Source organism: Protopterus annectens, chromosome 4.part1 (assembly GCF_019279795.1).
Source record: "Protopterus annectens isolate FY-2018-M chromosome 4.part1, PAN1.0, whole genome shotgun sequence".
Taxonomy (NCBI): Eukaryota; Metazoa; Chordata; order Ceratodontiformes; family Protopteridae; genus Protopterus; species Protopterus annectens.
This window is the reverse complement of record NC_056734.1, coordinates 740,528,001-740,555,335: the sequence shown is the minus strand read 5'-3', so window position 1 is coordinate 740,555,335 and position 27,335 is coordinate 740,528,001. Positions and strand designations below refer to the sequence as shown.

Sequence of the window (27,335 nt, the reverse complement as noted above, 5' to 3'; positions counted from 1 at the left end):
ACCTGTATGTAAATGTAGCATTGGCTGCTTGTTTTCTTTGTTTTACTACTAGTGATCCCTTGGTGTTAGGCCAGAGTTTTTTTTTTAATTCATAGTATGCTTGCACGTACTTAAATTTACTTTTTCAAGAAAACTTAGTAAATGGAAGAAAATACCCGTCTTTACTTCATTTAAGGTAAGGTTATTATGTTATGTTTCCCTATCTCGCCTTCCTTGTTGGTTGGGTTTGGAGCCAACCCTCTGCTGTGACACGGCCATATTCTAAAGCTCAAGAGCTTCCAATGGCTCGGGACTAGCCCCTATCCCATCATACGTAGCACTAGTTACCCAGATCTGACACTTGAAGCTTCGAGATTGCTGGATAATGGCTCAGGCTAAGTTTTTCAATTTTGTTTTTTTCCAGTTTAAATCTTGAGATTTCTTCAGGGTCTCTTTGTAGTTTAGTAGTGTTTGTTTAGCCCCCTATCTCCACTTTCTGGTTGTTGCTGTTGTTTAGGCTGTCTATGTTCTTCGTGTTTCACTGTTGCAGTCATTACATTAGGGTCATCTGCTTGCAGTAGCCCTCATTCGGCCTGATTAACAAAGTCTTGGGTCCTATGTTTGTTGCTGTCTCTTCTTCCGTGACGTCAGGTCATCGGGGGTATAAAACATGCAGCCGACATCAGTCTTTCTTGCCGTGCGGTGCCCGAAGCAGAAGCAGTTCGCAAGTGCCGGTCGGCCGACTCCTGAAATTTCCGTTTTCGAGTTTCAGAACCGAAATCTTAAACTAAAAGCTAAGTAACCTGTTGGGGAAACTTTTTCTTGCTCTAAACCAATGTCAGTAAAAGTAAATGCATTTCTTGAGGAAAACAAATACCTCAAAGATTTTCATTCATACTGTATTCCTTGCCTAGGCCCTGATCACGACGTACCTTGCTGTCGGTTTTGTGCCTTATTTAAACCATGAACTATCCGTTGTCTGTATATTTGCACTTCTAAATATTTTGGTTCTCTGTTCAGTTAACCTGATATATCTTCAGTAAGCCATCTGACTACTGACATTCTAAAAAAAAAAAAACAGGCCGCCCAGTTCACCGGTACTCAGTGAGGCACTTTTGCAGCCCTTGATACTTACTACTTCAGATTTGCAGGCCTCTAGTGAGACCCATTCAGAGTCCGGTATGCCACGAGATGCTTCAACTGTGGAACCAGCGGATGTCTCTACCCTGAATGGGTCCGGAGCCGCGGTGCAGGCACCAGCTTCTGAGGGTGTATTCAGGCCTACTGACTTGCATATTAAACCAACGCCATCTTCTTCAAGGCTTAAAACTCAAACCATGCCTAGAAAACAGATGCCCAGACTGCATGGTCAAGCCTCTATGCCTAAAAACAAATGTTAAGAATGGCTGAAGACCTTATTACTTTAGTCAGGGGAAGCCAAACTTCCCCCTGTAAGAGACCTAGGACTGAGTTTGCTTACGATACTTCTAACCAGGATTCTGAAATTTCTGTTTCCTCTGATGACCAGGATTTACCCTTATCTACCTATGAGGATTCTGATGCTGAGGAGTCTATTCCCTCTGCCCCCCCGAGGATTTCTCGTTTGGTGAAACCTTGCATACTCTGGGAGCATTTTCGATGGGAAAGTCGGGTTTTCTCTGATTCTAAAAAGAGGCTTGGGATTTCTTTCTCCAGCCTCAGCACAGGCCTTAAGTTATACCTCCTGTACTGGACCTTGTTGATGATGCCTTTTCAGAATCTAGCATGGCCCCTGACGCTCTACCTCCTGCTTCCAGAAAACCTGATAGATATTAAGGGTTCCAGACTCTCAAGTTCCTTTTCAAAAATCCTACTGCGGATCCTGAAACAGTTTCACAGGGACCCAAAGGCATTAAAGCTACTACTGCCTAAACTCCTACCCCCTCTGATAGAGACCTCCAGGGCGCTGGATAGATGGGGTAAGAAGGTATACACTTCTGCAACTTTGGCCATTAGGGCTTTGACTTGCCAGTTTCATATGTTGAAGTAACAGCAGCATATTATTGGCTTGCTTAAGTAGAAAATGTTTCCTGATTGTGCTGAAAATAAGGATTTACAGGATTTAATGCATTCTGCTGAACAAGTTTGTAAACATACATTGCAATGTGGGTTTAATTCACTAGAGGCATCTTGCAGGGCTGCGGTAACTGGGTCTGTATTTAGAAGGCATGCTTGGCTTAATGAGCAATCCTTGCCAAATCATGTTGAAATCACTGGATGCTCCCTTAAATCAGGACCGCCTGTTTGGCAACAAGGCAGAAGAAATTCTTAAAAAGATGAAGGAAAAAGCTAAATCTATGCAAACTGTTGAAGATTTTTTGCAAGTACAACCTCAAAGATTTAGTAGGCATTGGTGGTCTTAAGATTTGGTCCATTCCTGCTTCTTCCAGACCTTCTCAGTCCAAACTCGGAGCCAACAGAGCACCCAGGCTTCAGTCCCAGGGGGACGCACAGGACTAAGCAGTGGGTGGCATCCACTTCCAAATCTGGGAGTAATAAAACTCCCCGCTATGGTATACTGTCTGAATGACTTCTTTTTAAAACTTCCAAGCACTCCTCAACTGACTGTCTCCTTGGGGGGAAAGATTGCACTTCATGGAAAGCACTGGGGACGCGTTACCCAGGACAACTGGGTTTTAAATAGTGTCCCAGGGATACAGATTTCACTTCCACACGTTACCAACTCCAAACGGTTGGCCAGATCTACCTCCAACTCAGTGGGCAGTGGCCCAAAAGTAAGTACTCTCTCAAGCATAGGGGCTATTCAGTTGGTACCAGAAGAGGAAAAGGGACACCGTTTCTACTCAAGATTTTTCCTGGTACCCAGAAAAGACAATTCATGGCATCCTATCTTGGACCTGTCTACTCTAAACACCTTTTTGGTGATTCCAAAATTCAAGATGCTGACTCTTCACCAGTTGCTTCCTATGCTAAGCAAAGATTCCTGGTTGGCAACACTAGTTTTAAAGGAAGCATACCTGCACATCCCAATCAGGAAATCTTTCAGAAGATACCTGCGCTTCAAAGCAGGCTACACGCACTATCAGTTCTCTGCACTGCCCTTTGGCTTATCTACTGTGCCCAGGGTATTCACAAAGTGCCTAGCTCCAGTCATTGCATTTTGCAGGCAAAGAAATATTCAGATATACCCATACCTGGACGATAGTCTAATTTAGGCAGAAAGCCAGGACATACTTTTGAATCATCTGTCTTTTATACAAAGGGTGCTAACTTGTCTGGCGTACACCATAAATGAAAAAAAATCACACTTGGTACCCTGTCAACAAGTTATATTCTATTCCTGGGAGCAAGCTTGAATACAACTTCCCAGATTGCTTTCTTCAAGCCAGAGAAACAAATTCATTTGACAGCCTACTCCAAACAAGTGGCCACAAAAACCCTGCTATCTGCAAGGCAAATACTACAAGCCTTGGGGTTCATGGCCTCCTGCATTCTTCTAATTCCATATGCAAGACTGCATATGAGGAAACTACAGTGGTATGTAAAAAGCATATGGTGTCAACATTATCAGGATCTAGAAGCAATGATTCCTGTCATTCCTTGCCTATGCCTAGAGTTTCTTTGGTGGGCAGGGGCCTGCCACCAAAACAAGTGACTACCATTCACACTACCCCCTACCACCCAAACCGTAACAGATGCATCAGACTATGCATGGGGGGGGCGCACCTGGAAGGGAAGTGCATTCATGGCAAATGGAACCCAATTCAAATGCACCTTCACATCAGTCATAAAGAAATGTTAACTGTACAGAATGCTCTGACAGCTTTCAAGGACCACATTCTTCCAGGACAATTAATGCTAAAGACTGACACCACCACTGTTATGTGGTACATAAACAAGCAGGGGGGTGCACATTCTTACCCCCTTTGCAGACTAGCCATGGCATTGTGGAACACAGCCGTGAGTTACCAAGTGCATCTACAAGCTCAATTCCTGCCAGGAAAACTAAATACACTGGCAGATGGACTAAGCAGAAACCTCATGGACCCACACGAGTGGAAACTGGAACCAAGGATTTTCAAAATGTTGACAAGCAAATGGGGGAGCCCAGATATAGACCTGTTTGCCTCATCCCAGAACTATCAGTTGGAAACATTTTGCGCAAGGACTCCCTACAGATAAGCTGCCTCTGCTGTCCAAAGTACTACTAAAGATCAAACAAGACAAACCAAGAATGATTTTGATTGCACCAGACTGGCCACGCCAACACTGGTACCCCCTCCTGGTAGTGTCACCTGCCTCAGATTCCTACCCTGCTGTCTCATCAGGAGAACCAGATTCTGCACCCTCAGCTTCAAACACTGAACCTAGCAGCCTGGCTAATTACCTTAGCTCTCCCTTACCATCCCTCAGTAAACCAGTGATGGATGTCATTTTAGAGGCAAGGAGGCCTAGTACTAGAAAATCTTAAGCTGAAAAATGGAAAAGATTCTGTGCCTGGAGTCTATCTGTAGGAATGAGCACAGCAGCGCCCAATTTACATCAGATTTTACAATATTTAACTGAGATGCTTCACAAGGGCCTGTCTTTCCTCAATAAAAATTCACACATCAGCCATTTCAGCTCATTATAACGCAGAACATCCCTTCCCTCATCCACTGCTCAAGCAGTTCTTCAGTGGGACCAAAACGAAAAAAATTTAAGACCAGCCAGGAGAGATCCAACTCCAGCCTGGGGCTTTAACTTTGTATTGGAGAAATTCACCCTTCCTCCTTTCGAGCCAGCTGCTACTGCAGATTTAAAATTCCTTTCTTGGAAAACAGCTTTCTTTTTAGCCATCACTTCAGCAAGAAGGGTTTCTGAATTACAGACCCTTATGGCAGTGGAGCCTTTCATCCTCTTTCATGTGGACAGGGTGTCCCTCAGGACCAATCGCTCTTTCATGCCAAAGGTAGTATCCAGTGTGGCCTTTAATCAGTCCATTCATATGCCAACCTTTTCCTAATCCACAGAACAAAGGGGAATGGATACTGTACTCCTTAGATGTGCACAGACAACTTAGATACTACTTGGACCAGGACTAAACCTCAAAGGAAATCTGAAAAACTGCTGGTGGCATTTGCTGCAGGGACAGAGGGGAAGGCTATTTCAAAGAAAACCATCTCCAAATGGATAAGCCATTGCATTCATTTCTTCTATAAGCACCATGGAAAACCTATCTCACAGGGGATCAGACCCCACTAAGCCAGGGCTACATCTTCCTCTACAGCCTTTCTCAGAGGTGTACCTACGAGGGATATCCTAGAAGCTGCTACCTGGAGTTCTGTACTTTCACCAAGCATTACCATTTGCCAATTTTCTCTAAATCCAGAGCTGGCTCTGCCACTGCAATTTTGCAGGGCCTTATTCTGGTCCTAATGCTATCTAAATTCCTCCTCCCATCTTTAGCTTTGGGAATCTACCCAAATGGTAATGACTGCAACAGTGAAACATGAAGAACATAGTACAGTTTTGTACCCTTACCATAAATGTAGATGTTCAAGTGTATTCACTGTTGCAGTCCTGGTTACCCTCCCTCCAGCCCCCTGATGACTTTTGGCTATACCTCTCTTCTCCTTTTCAATGCTTAAAAGCTTTTTGGTGTATTTGCTTTTTTGTTGGAGGTGTAACCATGTATATTTATAGATTTAATTGCTTCCCATTAGGGGGGCACTTGACATCTGGGGAAGAAAAACTAATGTAATAACATTGGCTGCATGTTTTATACCCCTGACGACCTGACGTCATGGAAGAGACAGCAACCGACGTAGGACCCAAGACTTTGTTAATCAGGCCAACTGAGGGCAACTGCAAGCAGATAACCCTAATGTAATGACTGCACCAGTGAATACACTCTAACATCTAAATTTATGGTAAGTGTACACAACTGTACTTTGTTTCTCCAGGCCTCTTCCGTTGTCAAATCCATTTTTCTTAGAGGATTCCCCCTTACTGTTAGCGCATTTCAGTTAGAGGGATTTCCCCTTATTCCCTCCTTTTCTGGTAAGTAGTAGTTTTTCAATTTAGAGGCTCTCGGTCGGGGGAGTTGTAGTTTAATTTAGAGGCTCTCCCCTTTCCGTTACCTTCCTACCTTCTGTTTTTTGTTTAAAAATAAAAAGTTCGTTCTTTGTTTTTAGTGGTTATTGTAAAGCTGCTTGTCTGATACCTATAGTTTCAGCGTATCATAGTTACTGTATTGGACTTTGTTGTTTTGTGTGATAATGTCCAAAGAAGCTCCCAAAGAATCCAAACCTTCTGGATTCAAAAAATTACTCATGCTCCCAGAAAATGTCCCTGACTGGACATATGAGTTAGGTTTATTGTTTCGGGGCCGTGCACCTGCAGGACTTGTGTTTTGTCATGCTTTCCGTGCCAGAGCCCTGCATGAGCGCAAAAACAAACATATCTTGCAAGGTTTACTAAAAGATCCCTTTGACATTCCAGCAGAAGGGAATCAGGCTAGTAAACTAGGGAAATTGCCCAAACTGACAACTTCGTCGGTTCCGACCATGGAGCCGTTGAGAAGCTTAGACAAAATCTGCTAGTTCGTCGGATCCAAAACCTCTTGGGTGTGACAAGACCATATCTCCTGCGGTTCCATCAGTGTCCTCAGAATTGTCTAGGAGTCCTAAAGGACTAGATCTCCTTCCTTGGAACCGTTGCGGTCTGCTCCACAGTCACTTCTCCTGCAGTCTGTGGCGAGCAGTCACCAATCATCCACCCACTCCTTTCAGTCGCCCAGGAGTTTTATTGGATGATGATGTGGAGATTAAGAGGCTTCTCAACACGCCGGTTCTTGCCAAAATATTATCGAGCAGAGCTCGTACGGATGTGGAGCCGGCTACACTTCCTCCTGGACTGTGTCTATTCCTCCTTTGAGCTTGGAGTGCATGGAAGTCACTGTGGTAGAACCATTGGTTCCGAAAACCTCTGGTCTCTGTTCCGACATCTGCTCCAATCTCCTCAGTATCTCCTATCGAGGGATTTGGGAGCAGACACTCCCTCGTCTGCTTCAAGCGGGATGGGTTCCAACCCCACTCTCCCTCTTGGAGCTTTGGCTCCCACATCAGCCTCGGAGCCATCACCCTCTGTGTGGGAGAGGTCTCTCGACTCTTCAGAGCTGGGGACACTCGGGCTGGGAGGGTGATGCCTTCGAGGTGATGAGTGTGCTGTCATCTGACAGCTCCTCCCTAGACTAGCTACTCCGTCCCCTATGGAGCCAGGGTCTTCCCTCTCACCACTCCTCCATTCTAAGTGCAGGGAACCAGTGCCCCAGAATGCCCCATTGCGAGACCACCCCTTCCGAAACCTCCCCTGAGGTGGTCCCCCGGAAGAGGACATGTATGAGGAAGCATGTGAACTCCCCTGAGTCTCTGACATCGTACAGGGACTTGGAGGACTCAGAAGGGTCACTGCGGTGCCCCTCTGAGGATGTCATTCTCTGCCATCCTGGATATCCTCAGTCAGAGGGGTGGCTGGAAGTCCCTTCCCCTTCTGAGAATGAGTCTGTGTACCTGGATGCATTCAGATCCCGACCCTTCACCTCTTGGGTGTCTCTGCTGTTCGACCTGCTGCTAGGGGTGGTAAGTCAGGAGGCATGGAGCTCTCTGACGTCGATGGAACCAATTCCACGGAGGCCCAATAAATTCATAACCGCTCCCGATGACAAATCCTTCCTGTCCAAGGGTGTGCCAGTTGATGCTATGGTGGTGGCAGCTGCTACTAAGAAGGAATTTGCAGACTTCTACATCTGTCCATCTGCCGAACAGAGTCGTGTACAATGGACAGATACGGGAAGTGTGTCTTTTCTTCCGCGGCCTTTACTCTCAGGTTGCTGAATTATCTATCCCATTTCACCAGTCTTCAGAGGGATCTCCTGAAAAAGCTAGAAGATATCTTACAGGATCCTACAGCTGTGGGAGCTGCAGATAAGACTGCTACCCAGCCTGCAACCTTATCTTCGATAGTTAACTCTTCCATATGGCTTATCTCCTATGCAGCTGATGGAGAGAGCGGGGCTGCAGGCACAGGAGTTGCCTTAAGAAGGCATTCAGAGATGTGTCTTTGTCAATTTGCGAAGCCTTTCAAGTCCTCTTTTACCAACGCTCCCTTTGATGGCTCGTTGTTCAGGCTTAAGGTAAAAGAGACTCTAACCAGGTGCTAGCAGGATGGCAAGACTCTCTGCTGTGGGAATACGTTTTTCCACGCCTTCTCGACCTTACCCAGAGGTCAAAAGGGTGGACAAATGTGGTTCTGGAAATCCCAGAGAACTTTGCCTGTTGCACAGGGGAAATAATGGGAGATGCCACCCTCACGGCAGAGGGAGTCCGCAGAGTCAGGGCAACAGGGAAGTTCTCTGGGAGGCCTTTTCAGTGCTTCTGAAAGGGGACCTGCCTGTCCATCTCTGGAGGCAGTTGGGGGAAGATTGTCACTGTACCCAGAAGCCTAGCAAGAGATCACAGAAGACACATGGGTGCAGTCGATAATATCCAGGGAATACAATATTCCTTTCTACATCTCACCTCTTCCCCAAAAACAAAAATCCATCCCAGATGTGCCACCCAGTCTGAGGGAACAAGCAACTCTAGAAGTTCAAAAGTTGCTAAGAAAGAGTCATCCAAGAAATCCCCACAGACAAAATCGGATCCAGAACTTAAGCTTCTTTTTAGTACCAAAGTAAAGTGGGAGTGGGGACTGAAGGCCCATTTTGGACCTCGTCAGTCTCAAGTCTGTCAAAAAGACAAAGCTCCAGATGGTGACACGGCAGTCCATACTTCCTTTTCTGGGAAAGGACAATTGGATGTGCTCCATCAGTCTCCAAGATGCGTACTACCATATCAGGATGAATGGGCGATCCAGGAGATTTAGTAAACAAAAAGGCACTAAGGTAACATAACAGGTAACCTCACACAACCTTTATTAATCCACAATTTGATGAATGAAGAAATAAAAAAACAGCAACTTGAACTGACTAAGTGCTTTCACCCTCACGGGCATCTTCAGAGTCAGTTAACTTCAGTAAAAACAACCTTTAAATACAGCTATTAATTAGTGCTTGATTAATCAATGATGAAAAAGCCGGAGGGTAGTTAAACAATTATCCCCTAAAGTTCCTGTTCACCAAATCTTAAAGTCCTGCTCAACAATACCTTGTTTGCTAGAATCTCAAGTAAGTAATAGCTACCCAGAATAAATAAATAAACAAAAATAAAACATCATAAAAAGCAGTGTGTGCAGTGATAAACATTCCATATAAAACAAAAAACATATCTGTTAAAATATTTAAATTTACATAGTTTTATATTGTATACAAGCTGCCTTGTATCTTAAAATACATGCTAGGGATAGTGCATCATTGATACCAGGAGCATTGCTGGCATCAAGTCTCAGTTGCCAAAGACATTCCCTCATTTCCAACATGGTTTTAAAGTCCCCCCCAAAATCCTTTGTATATAGCCCGTCAATAACAAAAAAAAAATAAACTTTTTAAAGTTTAAACAATAATTCGTGTGTACATACAATGAATTAGTGTTTTTCTTGTTTATGTCCCTGTAATGTTCTAATATTCTTTGTCTCAACTTCCTGGTAGTCATACCTATATAGAAAGCTGTGCAAGATAAACAAGTGGCAGCATAAATGACCATACTTGTGTTACAGTTGCAGTAACCAGGGCTCTTCAAAGTTCTCTTAAAATTGCCTACACAAACATAGGGACCGTCATTAATAAATTTACAGGCCTTGCAATTGCCACATTTGGCCATAGTAGCTGGTCTTTGTCCAAAGGATCTAGGGGTCTTCTCTAGTAGGTCTTTTAAATTTGAACCTCTACTGTTAATAAAAGTGGGACATTTACCAAGTATGTTGTGCAAGTCTGCAGGGATGTAATGTGAATCCAGATAATCAATACTCATCTTGCCAACCTTGTGTGTAAATTTTAAGAATGTTGTCGTGTTCAAGTATAAAAGTATATAAAGTATAAAATAAATTCTTCCAGTTTGTCATGTGTGCCTTTCCAAAAAAGCAAAATATCATCCAAAAATCTAAAATAGATAGGCATCTTAGCCTTATAATCAGATGTCAACACAAACTGGTCTTCCCATTCTGCTAAAACAAGGTTGGCATAAATGGGTGCACATTTAGCACCCATGGCCACCACTGTGGACTGTCTGTAATACTCATCCTCAAAACCTACAAAATTGTTCTCCAGTACCATTTGCAACAGATCCACCAATAGGTCCTTCTTGGTCCGGTGCAAGTTGGTGTGTTTGTCCAAGCTCTTCCTAAACCAGTCGAGCCCACAATCATGGGGGATCACTGAAAATAAATTGATAACATTAATAGTGACCAACAAAAAATCCCCCAGATCATCATGAGACAAAGTTCTGAGGCAGTCCAAATAGTGCCACAAATCTTTTAAGATATATGGCAACCTTTCCAGGATGTCCTTGGTCATAATGTCTATGTAGGAAGCTAGAGGTTCAGTTTTTGATCGTCTGGCTGCAACTATCGGTCTAAAAGGTGGGTTAACTAAATTTTTATGAATTTTGGGTATGCCAAAAATGGTGGGCATGACCGGGTGTTCTACCGATAAATATTTATATTCCTCAGCATCTATTATACCTTCACATAGCAACTCATAAAGCATCCAGTCTATTTTGGTGTACGCCTTCTGGACATCAAATTTAGAAGCTAACTCATATGTGTCGGAGTCGTTTAGAATGTTCTGCATCTGCATTAAATAATCAGTGTTGGTCATAATAACCACTCCTCCACCTTTGTCCAGTTTCATAACCCTATAGTTCTTGTTAACAGAAAGTTCCTTTAAGCAAAATAATTCTGCAGATGTTATGTTGTTGTCACATGTTATCTGTCCATTGTCAAGAAGTCGCCTAATTTGTGTTGTACATAAACGTTCAAAAGCCAACACAGCAGGATGGTGTGGGGGTATAAATGTGCTACTTCTAATTGTAAATAATTGAGCTTCACTGCCAACCCTGTGTTTAGTACTAAAAAATACTTTTAAATTCAGTTTTCTTGTAAAGAGCTTTAAATTAATAAGAATCTTACTGATGTCATATTTGAAATCAGGGACAAAAGAAAAACCTTTTTTCAATAAGCTAAGATGACTGTCTAAAATCTTCAAACTAGAAAAAATTGTAAACAAAAAAGGAGTTGTCACCTAAAATAGTAGGACCCTCCTTAGTAATGTTAGCCAAAGGAGAATTTAACATACTGGTGGGAGAATGCTGACATAAATCAGTAGATGAATCAAAACAAGATGCAGGAGAATCAGTAGGTAAGAAAATACCGGGAGTGTTATCAGTGTTGTCGTTCATCTGTTGCGCCAGTTGTTCCTCAGTCTGTCTGACCGTCTTAACGGAGGTTGTTTTTCTAAAAAAAAACCTCCTCTTCCTCCTCTATCCCAAAATGTATCTCATTGATTACCCCCTCCTCCTCAGTTAACATTGTGTTTCTCCTTATGTCCCCATCGTGTTGGACATCCCTAGTCGTATTGGGTAAGGGGTAAGCTTTTTTCTCTTTATATTCAGTAGTATCCCTTAATAGCTTCTTTTGTTTTCTTTCCATACTTGTTTTAACATATCTGTCAAGCTCAGTTGTAATTCTATCTAATCTACCTTTGTTAATTTCAAAAAGCAAATCATTGGTAATACACTGCTTGAGAATAAGTAGTTCATTTTTTAAAACACTTAATCTGTTGTTATTCTCTCTAATGATAATTCTCATCAAGTCCATCCCAGTTCTATCAAAAAGTTCCAACATATTTTTGTATGCCTCAGTTCCCATATGGGATCCTATATACTCTCAGACCTTTGGGTACCTGGTTAAGTTCTAGTGAACGCTCTAAAAAAACATTGTCCATCTGAAGCGATTTGTATTTTTTAGCTAGCTTTTCAAATTTAAATACCTGTGAGTTGAATGTCCCAAGATTTTCTGATCTAAGAGTCACCTAATACAGGGGGCACCAAGAAGTTCTCCATGTCAAACATTGGTCCTGTAGGAATGTTCGTAACAACTCTTCCTCTACTGTTGTTCTCTCCCTGGTGGGTATAGTTCCTTTCCCCTCTAAGTGTCTCCATATTCACTTGTCTATCAGCATTGGACACTGGTGGTGTATGCATAGTAAACAGTTCCACCTGTGTGTCTGTTAAACTAACATCTTGAATATTATGTTCTACAGTCTTGTTTGCCTGCAGTAATGTGATAATCTGTCTAGAAATTTCCATGTATTGGATCATTAGGTGTTCCATCATAAATAAAAAAAAATATGTATCTATGGGGAAAAAAATATATATATATAAAAAAAACAACCTCCGTTAAGACGGTCAGACAGATTGAGGAACCGAGACAACCCACGAGATCAGGAGGTTCAGAGACCACCTCAGGGACCAGGACGATACACAGGGAACAATTGGAGGGATGGGCAACAGAGGAGTAACAACTCGAACTTGAACCCCACCTTCCACAACACCAACAACTGGCGCAACAGATGAACGACAACACTAATAACACTCTCAGTATTTTCTTACCTACTGATTCTCCTGTATCTTGTTTTGATTCATCTACTGATTTATGTCAGCATTCTCCCACCAGTATGTTAAATTCTACTTTGGCTAACATTACTAAGGAGGGTCCTACTATTTTAGGTGACAACTCCTTTTTTGTTTACAGTTTTTCTAGTTTGAAGATTTTAGACAGTCATCTTAGCTTATTGAAAAAAGGTTTTTCTTTTGTCCCTGATTTCAAATATGACATCAGTAAGATTCTTATTAATTTAAAGCTCTTTACAAGAAAACTGAATTTAAAAGTATTTTTTAGTACTAAACACAGGGTTGACAGTGAAGCTCAGTTATTTACAATTAGAAGAAGTAGCACATTTATACCCCCACACCATCCTGCTGTGTTGGCTTTTGAACGTTTATGTACAACACAAATTAGGCGACTTGACAATAGACAGATAACATGTGACAACAACATAACATCTGCAGAATTATTTTGCTTAAAGGAACTTTCTGTTAACAAGGACTATAGGGTTATGAAACCGGACAAAGGTGGAGGGGTGATTATTATGACCAACACTGATTATTTAATGCAGATGCAGAACATTCTAAACGACTCCGACACATATGAGTTAGCTTCTAAATTTGATGTCCAGAAGGCGTACACCAAAATAGACTGGATGCTTTATGAGTTGCTATGTGAAGGTATAATAAATGCTGAGGAATATAAATATTTATCGGTAGAACACCCGGTCATGCCCACCATTTTTGGCATACCCAAAATTCATAATTTAGTTAACCCACCTTTTAGACCCATAGTTGCAGCCAGACAATCAAAAACTGAATCTCTAGCTTCCTACATAGACATTATGACCAAGGACATCCTGGAAAGGTTGCCATATATCTTAAAAGATTCGTGGCACTGTTTGGACTGCCTCAGAACTTTGTCTCATGATGATCTGGGGGATTTTTTGTTGGTCACTGTTGATGTTATCAATTTATTTTCAGTGATCCCCCATGATTGTGGGCTCGACTGGTTTAGGAAGAGCTTGGACAAACACACCAACTTGCACCGGACCAAGAAGGACCTATTGGTGGATCTGTTGCAAATGGTACTGGAGAACAATTTTGTAGGTTTTGAGGATGAGTATTACAGACAGTCCACAGGGGTGACCATGGGTGCTAAATGTGCACCCATTTATGCCAACCTTGTTTTAGCAGAATGGGAAGACCAGTTTGTGTTGACATCTGATTATAAGGCTAAGATGCCTATCTATTTTAGATTTTTGGATGATATTTTGCTTTTTTGGAAAGGCACACTTGAACTGGAAGAATTTATTTTATATTTGAACAACACAACAACATTCTTAAAATTTACACACAAGGTTGGCAAGATGAGTATTGATTATCTGGAATCACATTATATACTAAAAATGGTAAAATAGAATCAAGATTATACAGAAAGAAAACTTACAGCAATTCATTTCTACATTATAGTAGTTGTCACCCTACCTATGTTAAGAGAAATGTTGTTAAGGGCCAAATGATCAGGTTGTCTCGTATTATTATTGAGGATGATGTCTTTAAAATTGAACTGGACATATTGAAGGACTTATTTGTCCAAAGAGGTTATCCCATTGATATACTTTTGTCGCTTCAACATGAAATATTTAGAAGAAGGTCTACTGACTTTGTTCCAATTTTGCATGACACACACAGGTTATGTGACAGTCACCAACCATAAAGATGTGCCTGATAGAACCAATACGCCAACAGGAATGGTATTACAACACAACAGGTTAGCACCTGAAGTTAAAGATGTTATTTACGATGCTTGGGAAAGCCTCATCCCTGCATACTTACACAACATACTTGGTAAATGTCCCACTTTTATTAATAGTAGAGGTTCAAATTTAAAAGACCTACTAGAGAAGACCCCTAGATCCTTTGGACAAAGACCAGCTACTATGGCCAAATGTGGCAATTGCAAGGCCTGTAAATTTATTAATGATGGTCGCTATGTTTGTCTAGGTAATTTTAAGAGAACATTGAAGAGCCCTGGTTACTGCAACTGTAACACAAGTATGGTCATTTATGCTGCCACTTGTTTATCTTGGCCAGCGTTCGATATAGGTATGACTACCAGGAAGTTGAGACAAAGAATATTAGAACATTACAGGGACATAAAAAACAAGAAAACCACTAATTTATTGTATGTACACACGAATCATTGTTCAAACTTTAAAAAGTTTATTTTTTTTTTGTTATTGACAGGCTATATACAAAGGATTTTGGGGGGGGGACTTTAAAACCATGTTGGAAATAAGGGAATGTCTTTGGCAACTGAGACTTGATGCCAGCAATGCTCCTGGTTATCAATGATGCACTATCCCTAGCATGTATTTTAAGATACAAGGCAGCTTGTATATAATATAAAAGTATGTAAATTTAAATATTTTAACAGATATGTTTTTTGTTTTATATGGAATGTTTATTACTGCACACACTGCTTTTTATGATGTTTTATTTTGGTTTATTTATTTATTCTGGGTAGCTATTACTTGAGATTCTAGCAAACAAGGTATTGTTGAGCAGGACTTTAAGATTTGGTGAACAGGAACTTTAGGGGATAATTGTTTAATTTAACTACCCTCCTGCTTTTTCATCATTGATTAATCAAGCACTAATTAATAGCTGTATTTAAAGGTTGTTTTTACTGAAGTTAACTGACTCTGAAGATGCCCATGAGGGTGAAAGTGCTTAGTCAGTTCAAGTTGCTGTTTTTTTTATTTCTTCATTCATCAAATTGTGGATTAATAAAGGTTTTGTGAGGTTACCTGTTGTTACCTTAGTGCCTTTTTGTTTACTAGTTGTTTTACACTCAGATCCAGGAGATTTCTACATTTCTGGCTGGGAACCAGTCACTGCCAGTTCAGAGCTCTACCCTTTGGCCTCACCACAGCCCCCAGGGTGTTCACCAAATGCATGGCAGTAATCACGGCTCATCTGAGGCATCTAGGATTCCATGTGTTTCCATATGTAGACTGGCTCCTTACCGCCACCACCGAGCATCAACAAGGACACCACAGTACGCCTCTGCTCTCAGCTAGGCATCACTATAAACTAGGAAAAGTCTGTCTTGTTGCCTTGTCAATATATTACATTTATAGGAGCAGATGTAGACACCAAAGACATGATAGCAAAATTGCGTCAGGAGAGGGTGTCCACCATTCATCATCAAATTGCAACTCTAATTGGGAGGAAAAAGACTCCAGCAAAATTTGTTCACAAAGTCCTGGGCTCAGTGGGAGCAGCTATAACTCTAGTTCCCTTGGCGCATTTCAGCATGAGGTTATTGCAGTGGCTCTTGTTTGCTCAATGGTCCATGCAAGATCTACCCATGTCTCACGAATTTCTCATCACGGAGACCTGCAGGAAGGACCTAAAATGGTGGCTTCAGTCCACCCAACTGACGATGGGCATACAGTTCATTCTCCCCAACCAGTGGCCACTGTGACCACGGATGCTTCTCAGATTGGGGGGGGGGGGCATTATCTGGGACAGACTTTTCACGGAACTTGGCAACAACACGAGTACCATTTGCACATAAATGTCCTTGAGATGAGAGCGGTGCTCCTGGCATTGCAAGCAGTTAACAGCTCTCTCCCCATGGGGACTATTGCAATTCAGGTGGACAACATGTCAGTGGTATGTACATCAATAAACAAGGTGGAACCAGATCCTATCCATTATGTCGAGAGGCCCTAAGAGTATGGCAATGGGCAATGTCCTCACAATGCTTTCTGATTGTGGCGCACATCCCGGGGCAATCCACCGTGATAGCAGACAAACCAAACAGGGCTATCTTTATGCCTCACGAGTGGTCCCTGAAACACGACATTGCGAATCAGATCTTTCACAAGTGGGGCCAGCCTTGCTGCAATCTTTTTTGCCACATCCATCAATGCCAAATGCAACAGCTATTTCGCCCTAGTCCCCCCACCAGGACAGTCACCCAGGGATGCACTTGTTCACGATTGGCCCCCGGGACTTCTGTATGCCTTTGCTCTATTTCCTCTGATACCCAAGGTTCTTCAGAAAGCAAAATCTGTGGGTTGTAAACTAATACTCATTGCCCCCTACTGGCCTTGTCAAATCTGGTTCCTGTTTCTTTGGCCCCATCTCCTGGTGGAACCTTGGATCCTGGACCCAGATCTGGACCTGCTGGTGCATCAGTCGGGCCCACTCCATCCTTCCTTACAGGCAGTCAAGCTGACAGCTTGGTTCCTCTACTTCTCGGTTTAGCCAGGCTTTGTGACATCTCCCCAGCCGTACAACATATCTCCTCTCTCAAATCCTCTACGAGGAAACTGTATACTAGTAAATGGAAATGGTTCTCTTGTTGGGCTGTCAACAATAATATTGATCCTTTTACTGCACCCATTTCAAAGACACTAGAATTCCTGGCTGAGACTTTTAACATAGGAGCAGCAACTATCCAAGGTCAGTTATCTGCTATCTCTAACTTCCATGTGGGAGAAATGGGTTCTAATGTTATGTCTCACAGGCTATGCAAAGCTTTTCTGAAGGGCACCATTCTTTTGAGACCCCCAATAAGAGAACCACTTCCTCCTTGGGATCTAAATTTAGTCCCAACTGCCTTGATTCTTCCTCCATTTGAACCAGCCAGATCTTGTGCTCTAAAAATTTTTGACTTAGAAAACTGTTTTCTTGATTGATATTACCTCAGTTAGGAGGGTATCAGAATTGCAAGCCCTTTCCACTCGTTCCTCTTATTTAATTTTCCACAAAGATAGTTTCTCTCAGGACCAACCCTTTTTTTCTACCAAAAGTTTACTCAGAGTTCAGTCTGAATCAATCGATAGAACTACCAGTGTTTTTTTCCAAACTATGGCAACAAGGCAGAGTATAAACTCCACCAATTGGATGTTCATAGACAATTACATTTCTGTTTGCACAGGACTCGGGAATTCAGACAATCTGACCAGTTGTTTGTATCCTTCGCAGAGAACAAAAAGGGAACTCCAGTATTGAAAGTGACTTTATCAAAATGGATTTCGGATACCATTACCTACGTCTATAATTCACAGAACCAGCAACTACCAGGAAAATTTGAGGAGAACCAGTGCTTTGTCTACCTCTACTGCCTTTTGGGCCAGAATGCCTTTAGAGTCTATTTGTGCGGCAGCTATGTTTAGCCCCCATACTTTCATTACTCATTACAAAGTAGATGTGGCCTCTTGGGAACAGGGCATCCTTTGGTTCCATAGTTCTGAAGAGTATATTCCATTGAGCCACCCAAGAAGGTGCTGGAGATACTGTCCCAACCAATAAGAAGGAAGGCGAGATAGGGACAACATAACATAAAAGAAGTTATGTACTTACCATAACATTCCGTGTTTGTTGTCCTTGAGCTCACTTTCCTTCCTTTCATCCCACCCTCCTTCCCCCTCCTGGAGGGTCGGGAGGTGTTATCCATATTTGGCTGTATAGGCCTTGATCCCCTTCCTGCCTTATGAGTTGGATAGAGTAATAATTTCTACTTGAGGCTTTCTTCTTATATACATATACTTTTTTAGATATGTCTAAAGTTTATATAGCTACACATTGTGGCTTAGTGTTATGGGTTATCATAAACAGGATCTGAGTCACTAGCGCTAGGCATGATGGGGTAGGGGCTAGCCTCAAGCCAGTGGAAGCTCTTGAGCTTTAGAATATGGCCGAGTTGGAGCAGAGGGTCGGCTCCAAACCCAACCAACAAGAAGAAAGGCGCGATCAAGGATAACAAACATGGAACATTATGCTAAGTACATAACTTCTTTTTTTCTCCTCTTGAATCAATCAAACTATGCTTATGGTTGACAGATTGCACGTGAAAATTGGGTCTGAGCATTAAGACGACTCTGGTGGTATTTGCCAAAAGTTTAGTAAGAAACCTAGATTGAATCATTTGAGACCCTCTCTTATTTGACTGAAAAACTGCTTAGTCATTAGAAGATTGTTTTGGGTATCTTCTAAACATAACAGTTTTTTATAGTATGGAGTTAGAGAGAATTTGAAGAGGGAGTAAAAGAGACTGCAAGAAATATTAAAAAAAAAAAAACTACTGTCTTGAAAAGCAGTTATTGAGTCATCTAAAAAGCTAAGTCTTCAGATGGTTCTTAAGAGGAGAGTACCTCCACTTCAGTAGCAGTCATAGCAAGGATTTAGTCATCCATTAAGGTACCACTAGTCTGGCTGTTTTACTTCAGCTTGTAAAAATCAAAACAACATTGGTACTTCATACATCTCTTACAAGAATTAACTTTTATATATCCACCAAACAAAAAACTAGTAAACGACAAAAACAGCACACAAGCAGGTCTTCCCGATATTTTACTGTTTTCCAAAACTTTACAAACTTTACTTTAAGCGCTTTTCGTTTGCACTGAAGCAAACTTCTTCAGAAGTCAATATCATTAAATCTGGCTTAATTTAAAATACAAATGGTAATGACGTATTTAATACCCCACCCATGCAACAACAATTTAACTTAAAGCTGTAAGCAGTTTAAAATGCTACTACATTGAAGCCTAAAAACGTAGCAACCAATAAAACATTTTAACCCTGATATAACATTGGTATCCATCAAGACATATAAAATGTAAATTTAAACATATACAAACTATTATCGAGCATACCATTATAGAAGTTAGGTGTTACATTAATACTAAAATTGCACTTCTTTAAAATAGCAAAAGCACAAAACCAACGTTTACTGATACACTGTATCAACTGACCAAATTGTTGCCCTATCCTCACTATATTACGGAGTTTACATGAAATGCTTTAACAAACATATTGTGACTATCGACACAAATTTTTACTTTTCAAAACACAACTAATAGAGCTTTATGTGCTCTATTAGTTGTGTTTTGAAAAGTAAAAATTTAAACTGCTTACAGCATTGTTATATTGTTGCATGGGTGGGGTATTAAATACGTCATTACATTTGTATTTTAAATTAAGCCAGATTTAATGGTATTGACTTCTGAAGAAGTTTGCTTCAGTGCAAACGAAAAGCGCTTAAAGTAAAGTTGTGTGCTGTTTTTGTCGTTCACTAAGAATTAACTTTTGTTAGATACAGAGTGTATTATTGAAAAACACAAACCTTTTACTCTGAGAGGTTCTCTGTTCCTCAGAACTGTCCACAGTCCTCACCTATTTGTACAAGTTGTTGATAGTCATTGACTACAGAATAATTGAGTTATCAGGAAAGCCGTGTTATCACAGCAACAACTTCCTGGCCCCAACTCTGAATCCGGCATTATCTGCTTTTTGCATGTAAATGAGGGGTCTGTCACCAGTTCCAATGAGGGTCCTAGAAAGGAAGAAAAAGGAGCCTATACATGTTGTTCTTTTAAGAAGAGAACATCTTTTACATGAGGCAGATTGAATTCCCATCTTTTCCTGCTGTGGTCCAGGAGGAGATGTAGCTATTAAATCTTTTGGCTCCTTGTCAGAGGGAGTGACATTTGCAGAGTGACCCTTTTTCACCCAGAAAGTTGTATGACTATATGATACAGTTGCTAAAGTTTAGAGTATTCCTATTTTGTTGTGGGCCTTCTGGGATGTTATGAAAGTAAATTACCAACATTGAAGATATTTAACCCCCAACCCAAAAGAGATCAAATAGTTTTTGTGGGGGGGGGGGGGTCTAACTGATCTCAGTAATAGTCATAAAGCACGTTTTATCAGTTTATATTCAGTGCTGTCAAGGAAGACTGTACTTGAAGTCTTAGTTCTTTTGTTAGTCAAAGTTGCTAGACCTGTGTATAGGGGGTAATTATCAAAATATCCAGTAGTTGGGCTCCAAGGACACTTTATCTGGTCCATATGATGACTTGTTGAACATTTGTACTGTGTTAAGTGTAATAATGCATTATGGAAATTAGTCTGACAGCAAAGATTACACAATTTAACTATCAGAGCTTTTAAAACACATGTTCAGTTGTAATGTGCGTATGATGCCGTGGATGCTTCATTTAGGTCAGCATGGCTTCGTGAGATCTTGGGAAGGTATGCATGACTGATTTCAGAGGACTTTCTTCATGTATGTTAGTGTGGTTGCTGGATCCTTCTGTTAGTTATGAATTTTGGTCCGCTTGTAGTTGATAAAATTGTCATAGAGTTGGGAAAGTGACAAAATAAGGTCCTCCTCAATATGTAGATATTTTGTATCCCATATTGGTATTTTACAAGAAATGTTTTCTCCAGCAAAAGACACTTACTGTTAAGGGAAAAGAAATTTGAGTGTCTTCATGGCCTAAGGAGGTATAGGCATCAACACTCTCCCTCTGCAACAGTTTCGGGAGAAAAAGGGAGAGCATACAAGATCTTATTGAGTGACTGCTACCTTCATCCCCATCCTACACCCAGCCTGATTCTCCTGTGTTCCAGTTTTCTCTGTCTTTGGACAGATGAGATGTTAATCGTGTTTCACTGTTGCAGTCATCACTGTAGGGTTCTTCCTGCCAGCAGGCAGCCCTCGGTCGGCCAGAATCCCAAAGTTTGGGTCCGGCGTCGGCTGTTCAGTCATGCTCCCTGACGTCAGAGTGCCAGGAGTACAAAGCTGCCAGCCGACGCCATGATGTCCTTCAAGGATGCATCTGCAGTCATAACATATGGGTTGTCCTGCCTCAGGCAGCCCTTCGGTCGGCCGGATTCCAAAGTCTGGGTCTGGCCTCGGCTGATGTCGCACTTTCTCCGACGTCAGAGCGTCTGGGGTATAAAAGCATCAGCCGACGCCATTTTCCTCAGTCTTTCTTGCCGCGCGGTGCCCGAAGCAGTTGGCAAGTGCCGGTCGGTCAGCTCCTGTGATTCAGCTACAGAAGACTTCGAAAAAGCTAAGTACCCCGTTGGGGACTCTTTCTTGCCTCAGCCGATGTCAGATAAAGTAAAAAATTGTTTAACTTGTGGGAAAGAAATGCCTCATAAGGATTTCCACTCTTACTGCCTCCCTTGCTTAGGCCCAGACCACGACGTCTCAGCCTGTTCAGCCTGTGCTTCCTTCAACCAACGAACTCTTAGATGTCGGTCGGAGTTTGCAGAGGAATTCTTTGGGGCTAATTTTGCATATAAGATGCCGTCGGAGACTCCGACATCGCATTTGGTGAAAAAACGGAAGGACAAGGACCGACACTCGCGGCCCGCGGTTTCGGCTGAAACCACAGTTAGGCCTACCGCGAGTGTCTCTGTTTCGGCTGATACAGAGTCCTCGGTACTTCCTTTAACCGAATCCACTCAACCGACCACCGCGGCCCTGGAGGCCCCGGCTGAGTCGGCTACTGAGCTACCTACTGAAACCAGTGTCCAGGAAATGTCCGACACCATTCCTTTGGACAAGTCTACTCCTGCACGTGGTGCAGCCAGACCCCCTGCTTCCATGTCCATTAAGGCTTTTTCCAGGGCTAAAGCTGCTAAACTTGCTAAAGCTTTGCCTCCCAAGACTACCTCTCAGAGACCTTCTTCTAGTTCTCAGATCCTCAGCCTTGCAGAGGATCTTATCTCTTTAATTAGAGGTTCTCAGCCTCACCCGGACAGGGGCTCTCAACCACCACCAGACAAAATGCCCTGGACTGAGCCCTCTGACCAACACTCTTCAGATGAGTCTACGGATGGATCTGTGTTGTCAGATCACCAGGAGGAGGCTTATTCGGCCTACGAGGATTCTGATGCTGAAGAATCTATCCCTTGACCTCCCTCCTGAAGAGGTTTCCTTTGGTGAGACACTACACTCTATGAGAGAACATTTTCAATGGCAGGGTCAGGAATTTTCTGATTCTAGAAAGAGATTAAGGACCTTTTTTACATTTACCTCAGCAATAGGCCCTTAGCTATACCTCCTGTTTTGAATGTTATTGATGATGTGTACAATGATGTTAGTACAGCCCCTGATTCTCTCCCTCCGGCACCTGCCAAACCTGATAGATACTATAGGGTCCCGGATTCTCATCTACATCTGTACAAGGCCCATTCTGCAGACCCAGATACTATTTCTCAGGGCCCAAAAGGGGTTGCAGCTGCCACTGCCAAAAATCCTCTACCTTCTGAAAGGGAGTTTAGAGCTTTAGAGAGATGGGGAAAGAAGGTATATACTTCTGCAACTCTTTCCATGAGGGCATTAAATTGTCAATTTCATATGATACAGTACTAAGAGTATTTGTTAGATGAATTGCATAAGAAGCTTTCCTCTTCTGAACCCCTTGACCGTAAATCCCTTCAAGATCTGGTACATCACTCACAGCAGGTTAGTAATCATTTTTTGCAGTGTGGTTATGATGCACTGGAAGCTTCATGTAGGTCAGCTATGACTGGGGCAGTTATTCGTAGGCATGCCTGGCTGAAGGAACAATCTTTACCAGACCATGTTAAAGCTAAACTCCTGGATGCTCCAATGGAAAAACAAAAATTATTTGGTTCCTCGGCTCAGGAGGTCTTAAAGAAGTTTGAATAAAAGGCAAAATCTGTGCAAACAGTTAAGGACTTTCTGCAAGTACAACCACTGAGATTCAGCAGAAACTCGCTTACTAAGAATTGGTCCTTTCCAGACTCGGACAGATCCCAGAGGGGCAGGAACAGGTGTCCCAGAGGTAGAGGGCAAGCTAGAGGCTCCTACAGAGGCCGTCAGTGGCAGCCTACCAACCAGAGAGGTAGTGCAGGAACAGCAACAACTACTACTACACCTGGACACTCAATGACTTTCCTTTGATTCCGCCGACCAGGGCTCAATTGGAAGCACCTTTGGGCGGAAAGCTTTCTTTATTCTCAAAGAACTGGCATTACATTACAAGGGACACATGGACACTGCAAATAATAGACAAAGGATACAGGTTCCACTTCCACACTTTGCCAAGAAGAAACGGAATGCCAAACCTGCCACCAAATCAGAGGGCAGAGGCTTTAAAACAGATCAACAACTTAATACAAATGAAAGCCATAGAAAAGGTACCTCTTTCAGAACAATGCCAAGGATTTTACTCCAGATTATTCCTTGTTCCAAGAAAAGAAAATCAATGGAGGCCTATTCTCGACCTGTCCGCACTGAATACTTACCTCATTGTGCCAAAATTCAATATGCTGACCCTACAGCAACTTCTTCCCATGCTGGGCAAGGAGTCTTGGCTGGTGACTCTAGATCTGAAGGAGGCATACCTGCATGTCCCTATTTGACAAAGTTGCAGAAGACACCTCAGATTTCTTGCAGGATCAGAGCATTATCAATTCTCAGCATTGCCCTTTGGCTTATCTACTGCGCCCAGAGTTTTCACGAAATGCCTGGCATCAGTAATTGCACACTGCAGACTTCAGGGGATTCAGATCTACCCATATCTGGACGACTGCCTTATACAAGCGGACAACAAGAAAAATTTGATAAAGGACTTGGACTATGCCATCCACCTATTGCAGGCCTTGGGATACACAGTCAACATCCAAAAATCAAGACTTGTTCCATCCCAAAGGATAACCTTTTTGGGTGCAGATCTAGACACAACCACCCAAATGGCCTTTCTCACAGAAGAAAAACAAAAACAACTTCCGGATTACTTCATGAATCTGACAAGACAAACTCAGCTAACTGCAAGGAAAATCCTGCAGGCCCTGGGTTACATGGCATCCTGCATAATTCTGATTCCACAAGCCAGGCTGCATATGAGAAAATTACAATGGTACCTAAGGAGTGTATGGTCTCAGCACAGTCACAGTTTGGAAACTTTGATACCAATCATTCCTTGCCTTCAAAAGGAATTCCTGTGGTGGGCTCAAGCCTGCCAGTCCAACAGAGGGTTGCCTTTCAACAAACCAAAAACAAAACAAACCATCACCACGGACGCTTCAGACTGAGGATGGGGAGCACACATGGAGAGCAAATGTATCCAAGGCCTATGGTCTCAAGGGCAGCTGCGCATGCACATAAACCAAAAGGAAATGCTGGCAGTGATGCACGCAATCGAGGCCTTCAAACCTTTCCTCCATCAAGGCCACCTGTTAATAAGGACAGACAACACCACAGTCATGTGGTACATAAACAAGCAAGGAGGCACGCATTCCTACCCTCTATGCAGGCTGGCCATGAATCTATGGGAACTATGCTTGAAACTCAATATCCAACTACAGTCCCAGTTCGTGCCAGGGAAAGAAAATGCACTGACAGACAGCTTAAGCAGAGCTACCATGGATGCACACGAATGGATGCTGCACCCAGACATCTTTCTACTCATAACACAAGCATGGGGAAAGCCGGAGATAGATCTGTTCGCCTTGCCCCACAGTCAACTGAAGACATTCTGCTCAAGGACATACCACCCACAAGCTTGGAGGGTGGACTCTCTCTCTTTCAGCTGGAAAGCTCTAAAAGTTTATGCCTTCCCACCTCTCCCATTAATGTCCAAGGTTTTACTGAAGATCAGGGCAGAACAGCCAAGAGTGATTCTGATAGCTCCAGACTGGCCAAGGCAGCACTGGTACCCACTATTGAGGAGCATGTCACAGACGAAACCATGGCCTCTCCCCCTATGGCCTCTTCTGGCCTTAGAACAATTTCAAGATCATGCATCCCAACTTGAAAACATTGCAGCTAACTGCCTGGAGAATTCCATAAACCCCCCTCAAAATAACTTATCACAGAGAGTAAAGGACATCATTATGGAAGCTCGCCGGCCTTCCACACGGAAGACATACTCAGCAAAATGGAAAAGATTTCTCATTTGGAACACAACAAAAGGCTTAGATGTGACAGTGGCGAGCATGGCACATATTCTGGAATACTTAGAATTGTTCCACAATGGCCTGTCCTATTCTTCCATTAAGATTCATGCCTCTGCAATTTCAAGCAGAATACAATGGTGATCCACCTATCTTCTCGCATCCTCTCCTCAGGCAATTTCTGAGAGGAATCAAAAACATCAATCCTCCAAGGAAACCCCCTTTACCTACTTGGGATCTCAACTTTGTGCTGGAGAAACTAACACTTCCTCCCTTAACCAGCAGCATCGACGGATCTACAGTTTCTGTCTTGGAAAACTGCATTCCTTCTGGCCATAACTTCAGCAAGAAGAGTATCTGAGTTACAAGCTTTAATGGCAGTCCAGCCATTTCTTATCTTCCATCAGGACAGAGTTTCATTGAGAACCAATCCTACTTTTATGCCAAAGGTGGTATCTAGGGTATCCCTGAACCAAGCTATTCACTTGCCTACATTCTTCCCAAATCCACAAAATAAAGGGGAAAAACTTCTGCACACTCTGGATATACACAGGCAACTACGCTACTGCTTGGACAGAACTAAAAGTTACAGAAAGACTGACCAACTCCTTGTAGCATATGCTGCTGGGGTACAAGGAAAAGCAATTTCCAAACAGACAATTTCAAAGTGGATAGGAAATTGCATTCGATTTTGTTACTCCTTTCATGGAAAAGACGGTTCCTGCAAACATTAGGCCTCATTGCACGAGGGCCACAGCCACCACTACAGCCTTCCTAAGAGGGGTGGCTACCAAGGACGTTTTAGAAGCTGCTGCATGGAGCTCTGTGCATTCATTTGTGAAACATTACAATTTACCTTTATACTCCAGATCCAGAGCAGGTTTTGCTACAGCAGTCCTGCAGGGTATCTTAACTACACCATCCTTTTCTTAGTACCTCCTCCCCCAGATTGGCTATGGTATTCTACCCATATGTTATGACTGCAGATGCATCCTTGAAGGACATAGTACAGTTTTGTACCTACCATAAATGTAGATGTCCGATAGGTATGCATCTGCAGTCAGGTTTACCCTCCCTCCTTCCCCTCTGTGGTATTCCTAGGGTGCTTACCCCTCCATTAGCTAGCTGGGGGATCTATTATGGTGTATTTGTTTGTATATATATATGTATATATTTTGGAAAATGTTTGGAATTTATTGCATTCCTCCAAATTTGGCCTTCCTAGAGGGCACCTGGCATCTGGGGCAAGAAACACTGAGGAAAATGGCGTAGGCTGATGCTTTTATACCCCAGACGCTCTTCGACATCAGCCGAGGCCAGACCCAGACTTTGGAATCCAGCCGACCGAAGGGCTGCCTGAGGCAGGACAACCCATATGTTATGACTGCAGATGCATACCTATCGGACATCTACATTTATGGTAGGTACAAAACTGTACTTTCTCCAGTCTTTCTTGCTGTGCGGTGGAAGCAGTTGGCAAGTGCTGGTCGGCTGACTCCTGATATTTTTTCGTACTTCAGTCCGAAGACTTACTTCTTCTTCTTAAAGCTAAGTACCCCGTTGGGGAAACTTTTTTCTTGCTCCAGTCCGATGTCAGAAAATGTTAATTGTAAGCAACAAAACATGTACAGTCTCAGGCACAAAAACGGCAGCAGCAGTTGTAAAAAACAAAATCTTTTATTTGATGAAACTGTGGATGAGCGCTTTCGCGTATTGCTACGCTTCTTCAGATCAAAGACTAAAGACAAACCATCTTATTTAAACACATTCTAATTATTCAATTAATTCAAACTCTCCAATAGCCAAGATGGGGAGTGAATCATTAATTAATCAATTAATTGAGACACATCTTTAGATTTTCCTTAGAGTGCCTGTATCTAAAAGCTTGCCATATAAAATGACAGCAATTAAATTAATCAAAAGGTGAATATATAACAGACATCCTATATCAGTATAGACACTGATGAAATATTTAAATATACAACAAATAAAAACTCCTCTTATAAATCTAGTTAAACTCATATATAAAATCTA

The 27,335-nt window shown here is 42.4% G+C and overlaps 1 protein-coding gene across 1 annotated transcript in view; it reads left to right on the top strand.

Annotated features, from left to right (window-relative positions):
* LOC122801280 (arf-GAP with coiled-coil, ANK repeat and PH domain-containing protein 2-like) overlaps positions 1-27,335 on the top strand; it is a 2,104,317-nt gene that overhangs the window by 668,285 nt on the left and 1,408,697 nt on the right. The gene's annotated exons all lie outside the window — the stretch shown is intronic.